We start from the raw sequence: 11,420 nt of genomic DNA on the forward strand, positions 1-11,420 counted from the left end.
TTTAAAGGGCATCCGCAAGCTTCATTTGTTAAACAAAAATCAAATTCCTTCCCACTCTCTCTCTCTCTCTCACACACACACACAATACGAAGTTCTCTTCCTTCTCTCTTCGATTCTCACTCCATTTAAGCCCGTTTTGACAATCAGAAGCTATCATGAGGTTCATGGGGTGATTATCTGCAAATTAATCGAAGCGAATCATTGAGTTGAGGTTCCGATGCACCACTCCAAAATCAGGGTAAATGAGGTATTGTAGGGTTTAATTGGTGATTTAGAGTATTTGGGGCCTAGGAAAATACTGAATGACAACTAATTCTGGGATTTAGTTTGTTGAATTGGGGAAATGTGAATTTCATGATTTTGCGCTTCGAACGTTGTAGGGCGTGGATTTAGGGTTGTTAGAAGGCCTCTCAATAAGCCAGGTAGGGAATAAATTATAACAGTTATTTTTTAAAATTACTAGTTGAGTAAATATGTGAAAATGAAAATATGATATGTTCACGGTGGTTGTTATATTATGAATAAGGTGAAAAATTGTGTGACATGAGGAAATATGAAATGATTGTTTAATACTGGGAATGTGATTGAAATTGAAATATATGAATTGTACAGAAAAATGAGATTATGATATGATTATATCGAAATATTTTTTACAGATATGAAGAAATGGAAACCTAGTAATAATTGCATATATATATATATATATAAGTATGATGATACGAGGTTTATATACAGAATTGATGAAACATAGATACATTTTTACTAGGAAATGATGAAATATGTTATACCGGCATATTTTTACAGTGATATGATAAAAATATGAGATACAGATGTGTTTTCATTGAAATGATAATATATGTGATAGAAAAATATGTTGGTACAGAAATGTTTTATACAGAAATATTGAATTGAGTTTTATACTGATATGAGATGAAATGTGTACTGAAATGATGAAAATGATACAAAAAATGGTGAGAATATTTTTGATGTGATGAAATGTACCAATATACTGAAATGTGAATATTGGAATGTGAGTATTGAAATGTGAATATTGAATTGTGAAATGAGAACCCTAATGGAATGGAATTCGATAAAGAGCAATGTATCGTTGCTAGCGAGATGTTAGTGCAACCACACGGTCTTGTGGAGAGTGTGGCGTGGCAATCGATTGAACCAGTGAGAAGGGTAGTTTTGCCACATGGCGTCTGGACCAAGAGTGGGCAGGCCAATCGTACTACAGACAGGCAGTTTCATTGTTTTTATCTAATCGAGTAAGCCAACAGCGGTTAGGTCCAGCCTTCGAGCCGCATAACCTGGTCATAGGGGGAAGCCTGACTTTGTGATTATCTTCAGGGCAGCCATGAGTTACAAACAAAACATGTATGAGTTACCGTGGACACTCATGAGCTATATTGTGAAATGAAAATGAGAAACGAAAGAGTGTGTATTTAATGGTATAAATAATTAGGGCAAAGTAAAACTCTACGCCTGAGGGCTTACTGAGTAAGGTGAGTACCCTGATAAGTATCAGTTGTAGTCACACCCAAATTAATCAGACAAGGTTACAAATGAAATTAAAGCAGAGGGGCGTTACATGTATGGGCATGTAAACTCCCACTATCCTCGGGAACTCTCGCTGATAAATATTGGTTGTAAATGTATGAGTATGAGAAATGGTATCAAAGCTTATAAAACCATGTTTTATAATTATATGATTATGAGTACATATATATATATACTTTCTCAAAAGATATAATCATTAAAATGAGTGTATTATAATATAACTAAACTCATGTGCCACACACTGTAAATAATTTATTCCGTCTTACTAAGAGGTGTCTCACCCAAATATTTAAATATTTCAGGGAACCGTGATAGACCAGGAGATAGAGCTCCGAGATAGAGGGGAGCTGGTACCCTGATAGTCAGGCTAAGTGTTTTGTGTTGGGGATGTATTTGTGTAATACCCTAGGGTATGTTTTTTATTTTGGATATGTGTATAGATATGTATATATATGGATGGTTAGTTCTCTGGTATCTGTATTCTAGATGGTATGTAAATTTTGACTTCCACTGTTAGGTATGTTTGTATAAGATAGTCTGATTACCTAGTACCTTATTTCGGGTCGGGTTATGTTGATATGATATCAAAGTTTCTGATGTGGTAGATGATTGATTTATTGATTATTGTATATAAAAAAATGATATGAAAAATTAAAGTGTCACAGTTTGGTATTAGAGCCTAGGTTGTTAGGTTTTGCAGACTTTAGTAAACAGCAGAATACAATACCAGAATATACGAATGGATTATGAGGAGAATAAGAGATGGGTAAATTGAGATATGAGTCAGTTATTGTTAGAGGATGAGATTCGGAATTTAGGGTTCTATTTTTCTACCTATAGGCAGGAGTTTTGTGGTTGTTTCTATGATTTACCTAGAGTAATGACTTCCGGAAAATTATAGTAAACTATCGTTAGTTCTTGTTTCTGAGTAATAGAATCTTAAATTGAGATTGAGGATGTTAAAATGAATGGTCATAGAAGATTATTTTATGGGTTTTAGTTTGATGAGTGTATTAGTGATGTTATGATGATAGAGTTCTAAGACTGTCTTATATCGTTTTCATAATGGAGCCTGGAAGTAGCAGTGCACACGCTAGAGGTGATGATGCAAGACCTTCAAGTATGGGCAGCGGAGACCTCGATGCAGTGCTACGTAGTGTCACCCAGTGGGTGATGGCAAAGATGGCCAGGATTTTGGGGGAGTGGAGCTGCATGATTGAGCAATTTACATGCATGAGACCCCCATCGTTCTCTAGAAAGGCCGACCCATTCGTGGTTAAGAACTAGGTCTAGGATATAAAGGAAATGTTGGCAGTGCTCTCATGTACCGAGGAGCAGAAGGTATCTTTTGCTGCATTCAAGTTGACTCGGAAGCAAAACGCTAGTGGAGATCAGCGAAATTATTAGAGGAGCAGAGACCTGAGCCTGTAGCGGTGACTTGGAACCGCTTCAGGGAGTTATTCTTTGAGCGATACTTTCCGGATACCAGCAAAAGCACGAAGGTAGCAAAGTTTTGCACTTGATACAGGGACAAATGACGGTACAGCAGTATACTGCCAGATTCATCGAGTTGCCCCAATTTGCCTGTATATGGTGCCGAATGAGGAAAATAAGGCGAGAAAATTCAAAGAGGGTTTGAGACGAGTTTGTATGAGCAGGTTGTGGGCTTTTAGGTCCATACCTTCTTAAAGCTAGTAGATAAAGCTACAGTGATTAAGACCAGCTTACAGAGAAGTGCCCCAGTGCAGAGCCAGAGAAAAAGGCCCACGCCTCCTGATTTTCAGGCAGGTTCCAGCCAAGGACCTTTGAGGAGGCAAGATAGCAGAGGAGATCGGAGATAGGGGATAGGATATCGAGTGATATAAGGCAGACCGATGCTCCCTCTTTGTCGCAAATGTTATATGAGACATCCTGGAGAGTGTCGGGTCATAGAGATGGTTTCTTATCGATGCTATCAACCTGGCCACATGGTGAGAGGCTGTCGAGCACCGCCAGTAAATGCGCCTGCTCCTAGACCGTATCGAGGAGGTCACTAGGCACCCCAATACGGTCAGTAAAGGAACACCGCCCCAGTGCGGGTCTATGCTTTGACACTAAGAGATGCTAAGGTAGCAGGAGATGTCGTGACAGGTATTATTCCAATTATGTCATATAAAGCAATTGTTTTATTTGATTCAAGGGTGACTCAATCCTTTATAGCTCAGAAGTTTACCAAGTTTTGTGGGTTAGAAATTCAGCCGTTAGATGTCAATTTGTCAGTGGCTACGCTGACTGGGGCTGTAGAGTTATATAAGAAGGTACTCAGGAATTGTCCAATCGGTATTCAGGGGAGGTCTTTACCAGCTAACTTGGTGGTTTTAGATATGCATAGGTTCAAGGTAATTTTAGGGATGGACTGGCTAGCTACCCACTGTGCTAGTATTGACTTTTATTAGAGAGAGGAAGTGTTCAGACCTCTAGGAGAGTATGAGTACAAATTTTTGGGGTCATGTGTGCGCACCCCACCACAGTTACTATCTACCATTCAGGCGAGGAGATTGTTGTTGGAAGGTTGTAAGGGATATTTGGCCTATGTGAAGGCAGTATCAGAAGGGGAGTTGAGCTTAGAGGATATCCCAGTGGTGAGGGATTTTCCTGATGTATTTTTTGAGGATTTTCCAAGACTACCTCCTGATCGTGAGGTAGAGTTTGATATCGATCTAGTTATGGGGACAGCGCTGATTTCTAAAGCGTCGTATAGAATGCCACGGGCAAAATTGAAGAATTGAAGGAACAGCTACAGGAACTGTTAGATAAGGGGTTTATACGGCCTAGGATATCTCCTTGGGGAGCGCCGATATTATTTTAAGGAAAAGAGATTTGTCGATGAGAATGCGCATCGATAACAAAGAAATTAATAAAGTGACTATCAAGAATAAGTACCCATTTTCCCGCATTGATTATTTGTTTGATCAGTTATAGGGACACACACATTCTCTAAGATTGATTTACGATCTAGGTACCATCAGGTGAAGGTCAGCGCAGAGAATGTGGCAAAGACAGCGTTCAGAACTCGATATGGCCACTACGAATTTTTGTTATGCCATTCAAATTAACAAATGCTCCTGCAGTGTTTATGGATATGATGAACAGGGTCTTCCACCAGTATTTGGACCAGTTTGTGGTAGTTTTTATTGACGACATACTGGTGTATTCAAAGAGCCCAGAGGAATATCTGAGGATGGTGCCTCAGGTGCTGAGAGAAAGAAAATTGTATGCGAAATTCAAAAAGTGCAAGTTCTAGCTGGAGCAAGTTACCTTCCTTGGACACGTGGTATCTACGGGTGGTATTTCGGTGGATCCGAGCAAGATCGACGTGGTAGTAGACTGGGTACAACTGAAGAATGCGTAGGAAATCGGAAGTTTCTTAGGATTGGCTGGGTACTATCGTAGATTTGTTGAGGGTTTTTCTAAACTGTCAAGCCCACTGACGAGATTGACTAAGAAAGGTGTGAAGTTTGAGTGGTCTAATGAATGCGAACAGAGTTTTCAGGAGTTGAAGTAGTGACTCATCACTGCACCGATTTTGACAATTCCTTTGAGAGAAGAGGGTTTCGTGATTTACAGTGATGCATCACATAAAGGGTTCGGATGTATACTAATGCAGTAGGGGGAGAGTTGTAGCGTATGCCTCCCAACAGGTGAAAGAATATGAGAAGAATTACTCTACCCATGATCTGGATTTAGCAGCGGTGGTCTACACGTTGAAATTTTGGAAACATTATCTATATGGGGATAGATGTGAGATTTTCATTGATCATAAAATACTGAAGTACTTCTTCATGCAAAAAGAATTAAATATGAAGCAAAGGAGATGGTTGGAGCTGATAAAATATTACGACTACACCATCAGTTACCACCTAGGAAAAGCTAATGTGGTAGTTGATGCTTTGAGCTGGAAATTAGTGGGTTCATCAGTAACTGGAGTGGTGACTCAGCATCCGGTCCAGATGGATTTGGAAAGACTTGGGGTGGAACTTGTAGAGGGCATTCAACAAGCATTTATTGCTGATTTAGTACTGCAACAGACCCTATAGTAAAGAATTAAAATTGATCAGATAAAAGACGCGGAACTAGTGAAGATTATAGATAAAGTATAGAATGGTCAAGAGACAGAATTTAGTATCTCTGATGACGGGGCTTTGAGGTTTTGTACTTGGTTGTGTGTGGTTTCTAGTGCCGAGATTAAGAAAGTTATTCTGAAAGAAGCACACCAATCCATGTATACTGTACACTCTAGCAGCACTAAAATGTATAGGGATCTTTAGGAGTCTTTTGGTTGAGCAATATGAAAAGAAAAATTGCTGAATTTATGAATCAATGTTTGACATGCCAGTAGGTGAAAGCTGAGCATCAAAGAACGGTGGGATCATTGCAGCCACTTCACATTCCTGAGTGGAAGTAGGAGCATATAATAATAGATTTTGTCACAAGGTTACCGTCGGCACTGCATGGATGGGATGCCATTTGGGTAGTCATAGATTGATTGACAAAGACTGTCCATTTCCTTCCTATCAGAGTTAACTACTCCATGAGCATATTGGAGGAGTTGTATATTCAGGAGATAGTTAGACTGCATGGCATGCTGGTCCATTGTATCAAATTGAGACCCACGGTTCATATCTCATTTCTAGAGGAGTTTGTAAGGAACCATGGGTTCTCAGTTGTCGTTCAGCACATTATTTCATCTTCAAATAGATGGGCATATGGAGAAAATAATATAAATACTAGAGGATATGCTACGAGCATGTGTGCTGGACTTCAGAGGCAGTTGGATATATTTCGTACCACTAGTCGAGTTTGCTTATAATAATAGCTACCAGGCTAGCATTAGGATGGTACCATATGAAGCATTGTATGGTAGGAGGTGCCAATCCCCGTTATACTGGGATGAGATTAGGGAAAAACAAATTTTGGGGCCAGAGCCGGTACGACAAACTTATGATAAAATCGGGCTCATCAGATACAGGATCGGAACAATATAGAGTTAGCAAAAAAGCTATGCAGATACTCGCCGGCGAGAGTTGGAGTTTGATGCAGGAGATCATGTATTCCTAAAAGTGGCACCAATGAAAGGGGTTATGAGATTTTGGAGGAAGGATAAGCTGAGCCCTAAGTATATTGGACCATTCAAGATTCTTGAAAGAGTGGGTCCAGTTGCCTATAGGTTAGCCTTACCACCGATCTTGTCCAAAATCCATGACGTATTTCACATTTCCATGTTAAGGAAATACGTCCTAGATCTCTCCCATGTGACCAGTTATGAGGCACTGGAGCTTGGTAATGTCTTATCTTATGAAGAAGTGCCAGTGCAGATTTTGGATCGAAAAGAGCAGGAGCTACACACAAAAAGAATTCCACTGGTAAAAGTACTATGGCGCAATCACGCAGTTGAGGAATTTTGGTGGAAATTAAAGTAACAAATGCACTAGAGATATCCACATCTATTTGGTGGAGCTCAGAGCTAAGCTAGTAAATAAAAGTAAATAACAAGGTATGTACTTTGATTTGTATAGTGTAGGGTAGGATAGATAGTGTTTTTGGTTCTAGGATATGAATGGTTTTGAGAGAATTTTCTATGTATGATTGTAATCTCCAAGAACCCTCCCTTGTAACTATGGTATTCCTCCGCCATAAGTGAGGGTAATTAATAAAATTGGGGTGTTTTCTTTAAGGATGAAAAGGTGATGAATAATAAATTTCGAGGACGAATTTATACAAGGAGGAGAGAATGTAAAGACTGGAAAATTTTAAATAATAAGAAAAATAAGGAAAATGAGGAAATTCAGTTTGGTGAAGACCAAACTGTCGATAGTTTGGTGAGGGGCGTAGAAAACCGTCGAAAGTTTTGTATTTACTACAGGTGGTTACAGGTAAAACGGTAAAAAGGGTAGGTTAAAGACCCAAAATGTCGATGGTTTTGTGAGGGGTGTAGAAAACCGTTGACGGTTTTGTTTGCAATGTTAATTTTAAAGGGCATCCGCGAGCTTCATTTGTTAAACAAAAATCAAATTCCTTCTCTCTCTTTCTTTCTCTCTCTCTCTCTCTCTCTCTCTCTCTCTCTCTCTCTCTCTCTCTCTCTCTCTCTCTCTCTACCCTATGAAGCTCTCTTCCTTCTCTCTTTGATTCTCACTTCGTTTAAGCCCATTTTGATGATCAGAAGCTACCACGAGGTTCGTGGGGTGATTCTCCGCAAATTGATCGGAGCGGATCGTTGAGTTGGGGTTCCGGGGCACCACTCCAAAATTAGGGTAAGTGAGGTATTGTAGGGTTTAATTGGTGATTTAGAGTATTTGGGGCTTAGGAAAATACTGAATGATAAATAATTCAGGGATTTAGTTGATTGAATTGGGGAAATATGAATTTTAGGGTTTTGAGCTTCGAACGCCATGGTGTGTGGATTTAAGGCTGTTAACAGGCCTCTCAGCAAGTCAGGTAAGGGGAATAAATTATAACAGTTATTTTTGAAAATTACTGGTTGAGTAAATATGAGAAAATGAAAATATGATATGTTCACAGTGGTTATTATATTATGAATATTAGGTGAAAATTTTGTTGGCATGAGGAAATATGAAATGATTGTTTAATACTGGGAATGTGATTGAAATTAAAATATGTGAATTGTACTAAGAAATGAGATTATGATATGATTATATCAAAATATTTTATGCCTATATGAAGAAATGGAAACCCAGTAACATAGATATATTTTTACTAGGAAATGATGAAATATGTTATATAGATATATTTTTACAGTGATATGATAAAAATATGAGATACAGATGCGTTTTCATTAAAAGGATGATATATGGGATGGAAAGATATGTTGGTACAGAAATGTTACAGAAATATTGAATTGAGTTTTATACTGATATGAGATGAAATGTGTACTAAAATGATGAAAATGATATAGAAAATGGTGAGAATATTTCTAATGTGATGAAATGTACCAACGTACTGAAATTTGAATATTGGAATGTGAGTATTGACATGTGAATACTAAATTGTGAAATGAGAACCCTGATGGACTGGAATTGGATAAAGAGCACGGTACTGTTGCTAGCGAGGTGTTAGTGCAACCACACGGTCTTGTGGAGAGTGTGGCATGACAGTCGATTGAGCTAGTGAGAAGGGTAGTTTTGCCACCTGACGTTCGAACCAGGAGTGGGTAGTCCAATCGTACTACAGACAAGCAGTTTCATTGTTTTGATCTAACCAGGTAGGCTAATAGCGGTTAGGCCCAACCTTTGAGCCGCACAACCCGGTCATGGGGGGGAAGCATGACGATGTGATTATCTTCAGGGCAACCATGAGTTATAGACAGAACATGTATAAGTTACCGTGGACACTCATGATGTTGAATTTTTGAGTCCAATCTCTATTTTGATGCTGAAAAAGCACCAGTATCTTATGTGTGTTTAAGTATGTGAAGAGGTCTAAATTTCAGCACACATAAAATCCAAGGACTTGGAAGCCAGAAGAAACTCTAAGATCATATGTATCTGGCGCATTCCATGAAGACACACGAGCAAGAAGATTGAAGACATTTGTTCTTATTGTAAAATGCATTTTTTTTTTAATATTTTGGGTCTATAATATTTGCATATCATGCATGATAAGAATTAAATGCTCAAGACCATAGTTTGACCTTAGGGATCACCTTCGGTCGAAAGATGTCGGATTTTTTGGGTTAACTCTCAAGAGGCCTTAGAATGACCATAGGGATCATCACCCATATAGGCTAAAATAGTTTATGTTTATTTACACTGGGTTGATGAAGCACTAAGACCAAAATAGGACTTAAATGCACATTTTAAGTGGTCTCAGTCGACTGAACCCAAAGCTATATAGAAGCTTCAATTAACCGAACTTACCAAAGTCAACATGTTGACTTCTTAGTTGACCATTCTGAAATGAACGTGCATCACACGGTCGACCGAACTGACATGTGGCTGACTCCCAATAACTTGGTCTACTGAACCACTAGTTCAAAACTGACTTGGTCGACCGAACCTTAGAAAATGGTCAATCGAACCTGCCTTGGTTGATCGAACCTAGAAGGGTTTGAAATCGCCTTGATATGGTCGATCAAATCTCCAGTTCAAAATGGCCACGGTCAACCAAACTCAATAATATGGTCGACTGAACCTCAAATATGGTCGATCGAAACCTTTCCGGTTGGACATTTTTACTGTGTGTAAATCAGGGTTATTTTTAATTAAAAATCATTAAACAATTTTAAAAATACCTTTGATATCCCCGACGGTTATATTTTTGTCCAACTCTATATATACCCCTTCATTTGTTATAATTAGAGGTGATTAGCAAAGTGATTTGCCAAAAATCATCTAAAAATTTTATTGTACTAAAATCTTTCATACTTCCATATTTTCATAAGTTCATTGTTAAAACTCTTTCTCATACTCTATTGATTACATATTTTAGAAAGAGTGCATTGAGTTCTTCATCTTCATTTGCAAAGTTATTGCAACTTGAAGATTGAGTGAACACTCATATCTTGTAGGCATTTATACATTCTGATTAAGCTAACTACTCTCACATACTTGCATTGTTTGATCTTGATTTTTGAGAGTAAGCTAAAGTTTTTCCCATTATATTTTATTGATAAATATTATTTAGGAAGAACTCCTCCTTGCTTGTAAATCTTGGCATGCTTATTGCAAGGTTCAAAAGCTTACTTTGTGTTCTTGATAAAAATATTTTTGCAAGCTTAAACCCTAATGTCTATTGTGCTAGATATTTGAAAAAATATTTTGAGATATTTTCTTAGGGTTTTATAAACCACCTTTGATTATTCATTTATTGAATATACTATATTGAATCAAAAGCCTCACTAGAATACACACACACACACACACGCACATTCTTGAGAGTTGACATATAACTTTACATTAGCATCTCTCACATTATCATATAATTTATTTGATTGAGAGACATATTTGATATACTCACTTGAGCATTGACTCTTATCATATTTGAGTGCATTGATTGTGTTGTGCTTATTGTGGTACATATCTGGCTAGTGTAAGAAGCATATTGATTGTACACAAATTTTATATTATCTTATTGTATTTCAGGCGTAGCCTGAGGGGGTGTTGATCTAGCCTGTAAGGATCGGTTGTAAAGGTTAAGTTCGGCCCTGGTAATTTGACCTCGTATTGTATCCGGTGCCACTCCACCTATTAAGCAAGCATTAGTGGAATCCTTGGGCTTGTGAGCTGAGGCGGGGATGTAGGCAGTATTGGCAAGACCCCGATAACATTTTTTGTGCCTGATTTTAATTTTCGCAATTTATTTTTTACCCTTGAATGTTTATGTTTTTAATATTGTGAATGATTGAGAAATACTGAGTCAGCTTTAATTGTTTAAATACTAGCTTAGTTATTTACCAGTGTGATTGGGATTACATAGATAGACCCTAGGTTGTGTATTACTATTTTTGCCTAATTAGACCTAGGAAGAAATTTTTTAAATACCCAATTCACCCCCCCCACTCTTGGGAATACACCAATTCCAACACATGAGCTAGATTGTGAAATGAAAATGAGAAATGAATGAATGTGTATTTAATGGTATAAATAATTATGACAAAGTAAAACTCTCTGTCTGAAGGCATACTTAGTAAGGTGAGTGCCCTAATAAGTATCAGTTGTAGCTGCACCCGAATTAATCGAGCAAGGTTACAAACGAAATCATAGTAAAGGGGCATTACATGTATGGGCGACTAAACTCTCCTATCCTCAAGAACTCTCACTGATAAAAATTAGTTGTAATTGTATGAGTATGAGAAATGGTAT

The sequence above is a fragment of the Malania oleifera genome, chromosome 4 (assembly GCF_029873635.1).
Source record: "Malania oleifera isolate guangnan ecotype guangnan chromosome 4, ASM2987363v1, whole genome shotgun sequence".
NCBI classification, from domain to species: domain Eukaryota; kingdom Viridiplantae; phylum Streptophyta; class Magnoliopsida; order Santalales; family Ximeniaceae; genus Malania; species Malania oleifera.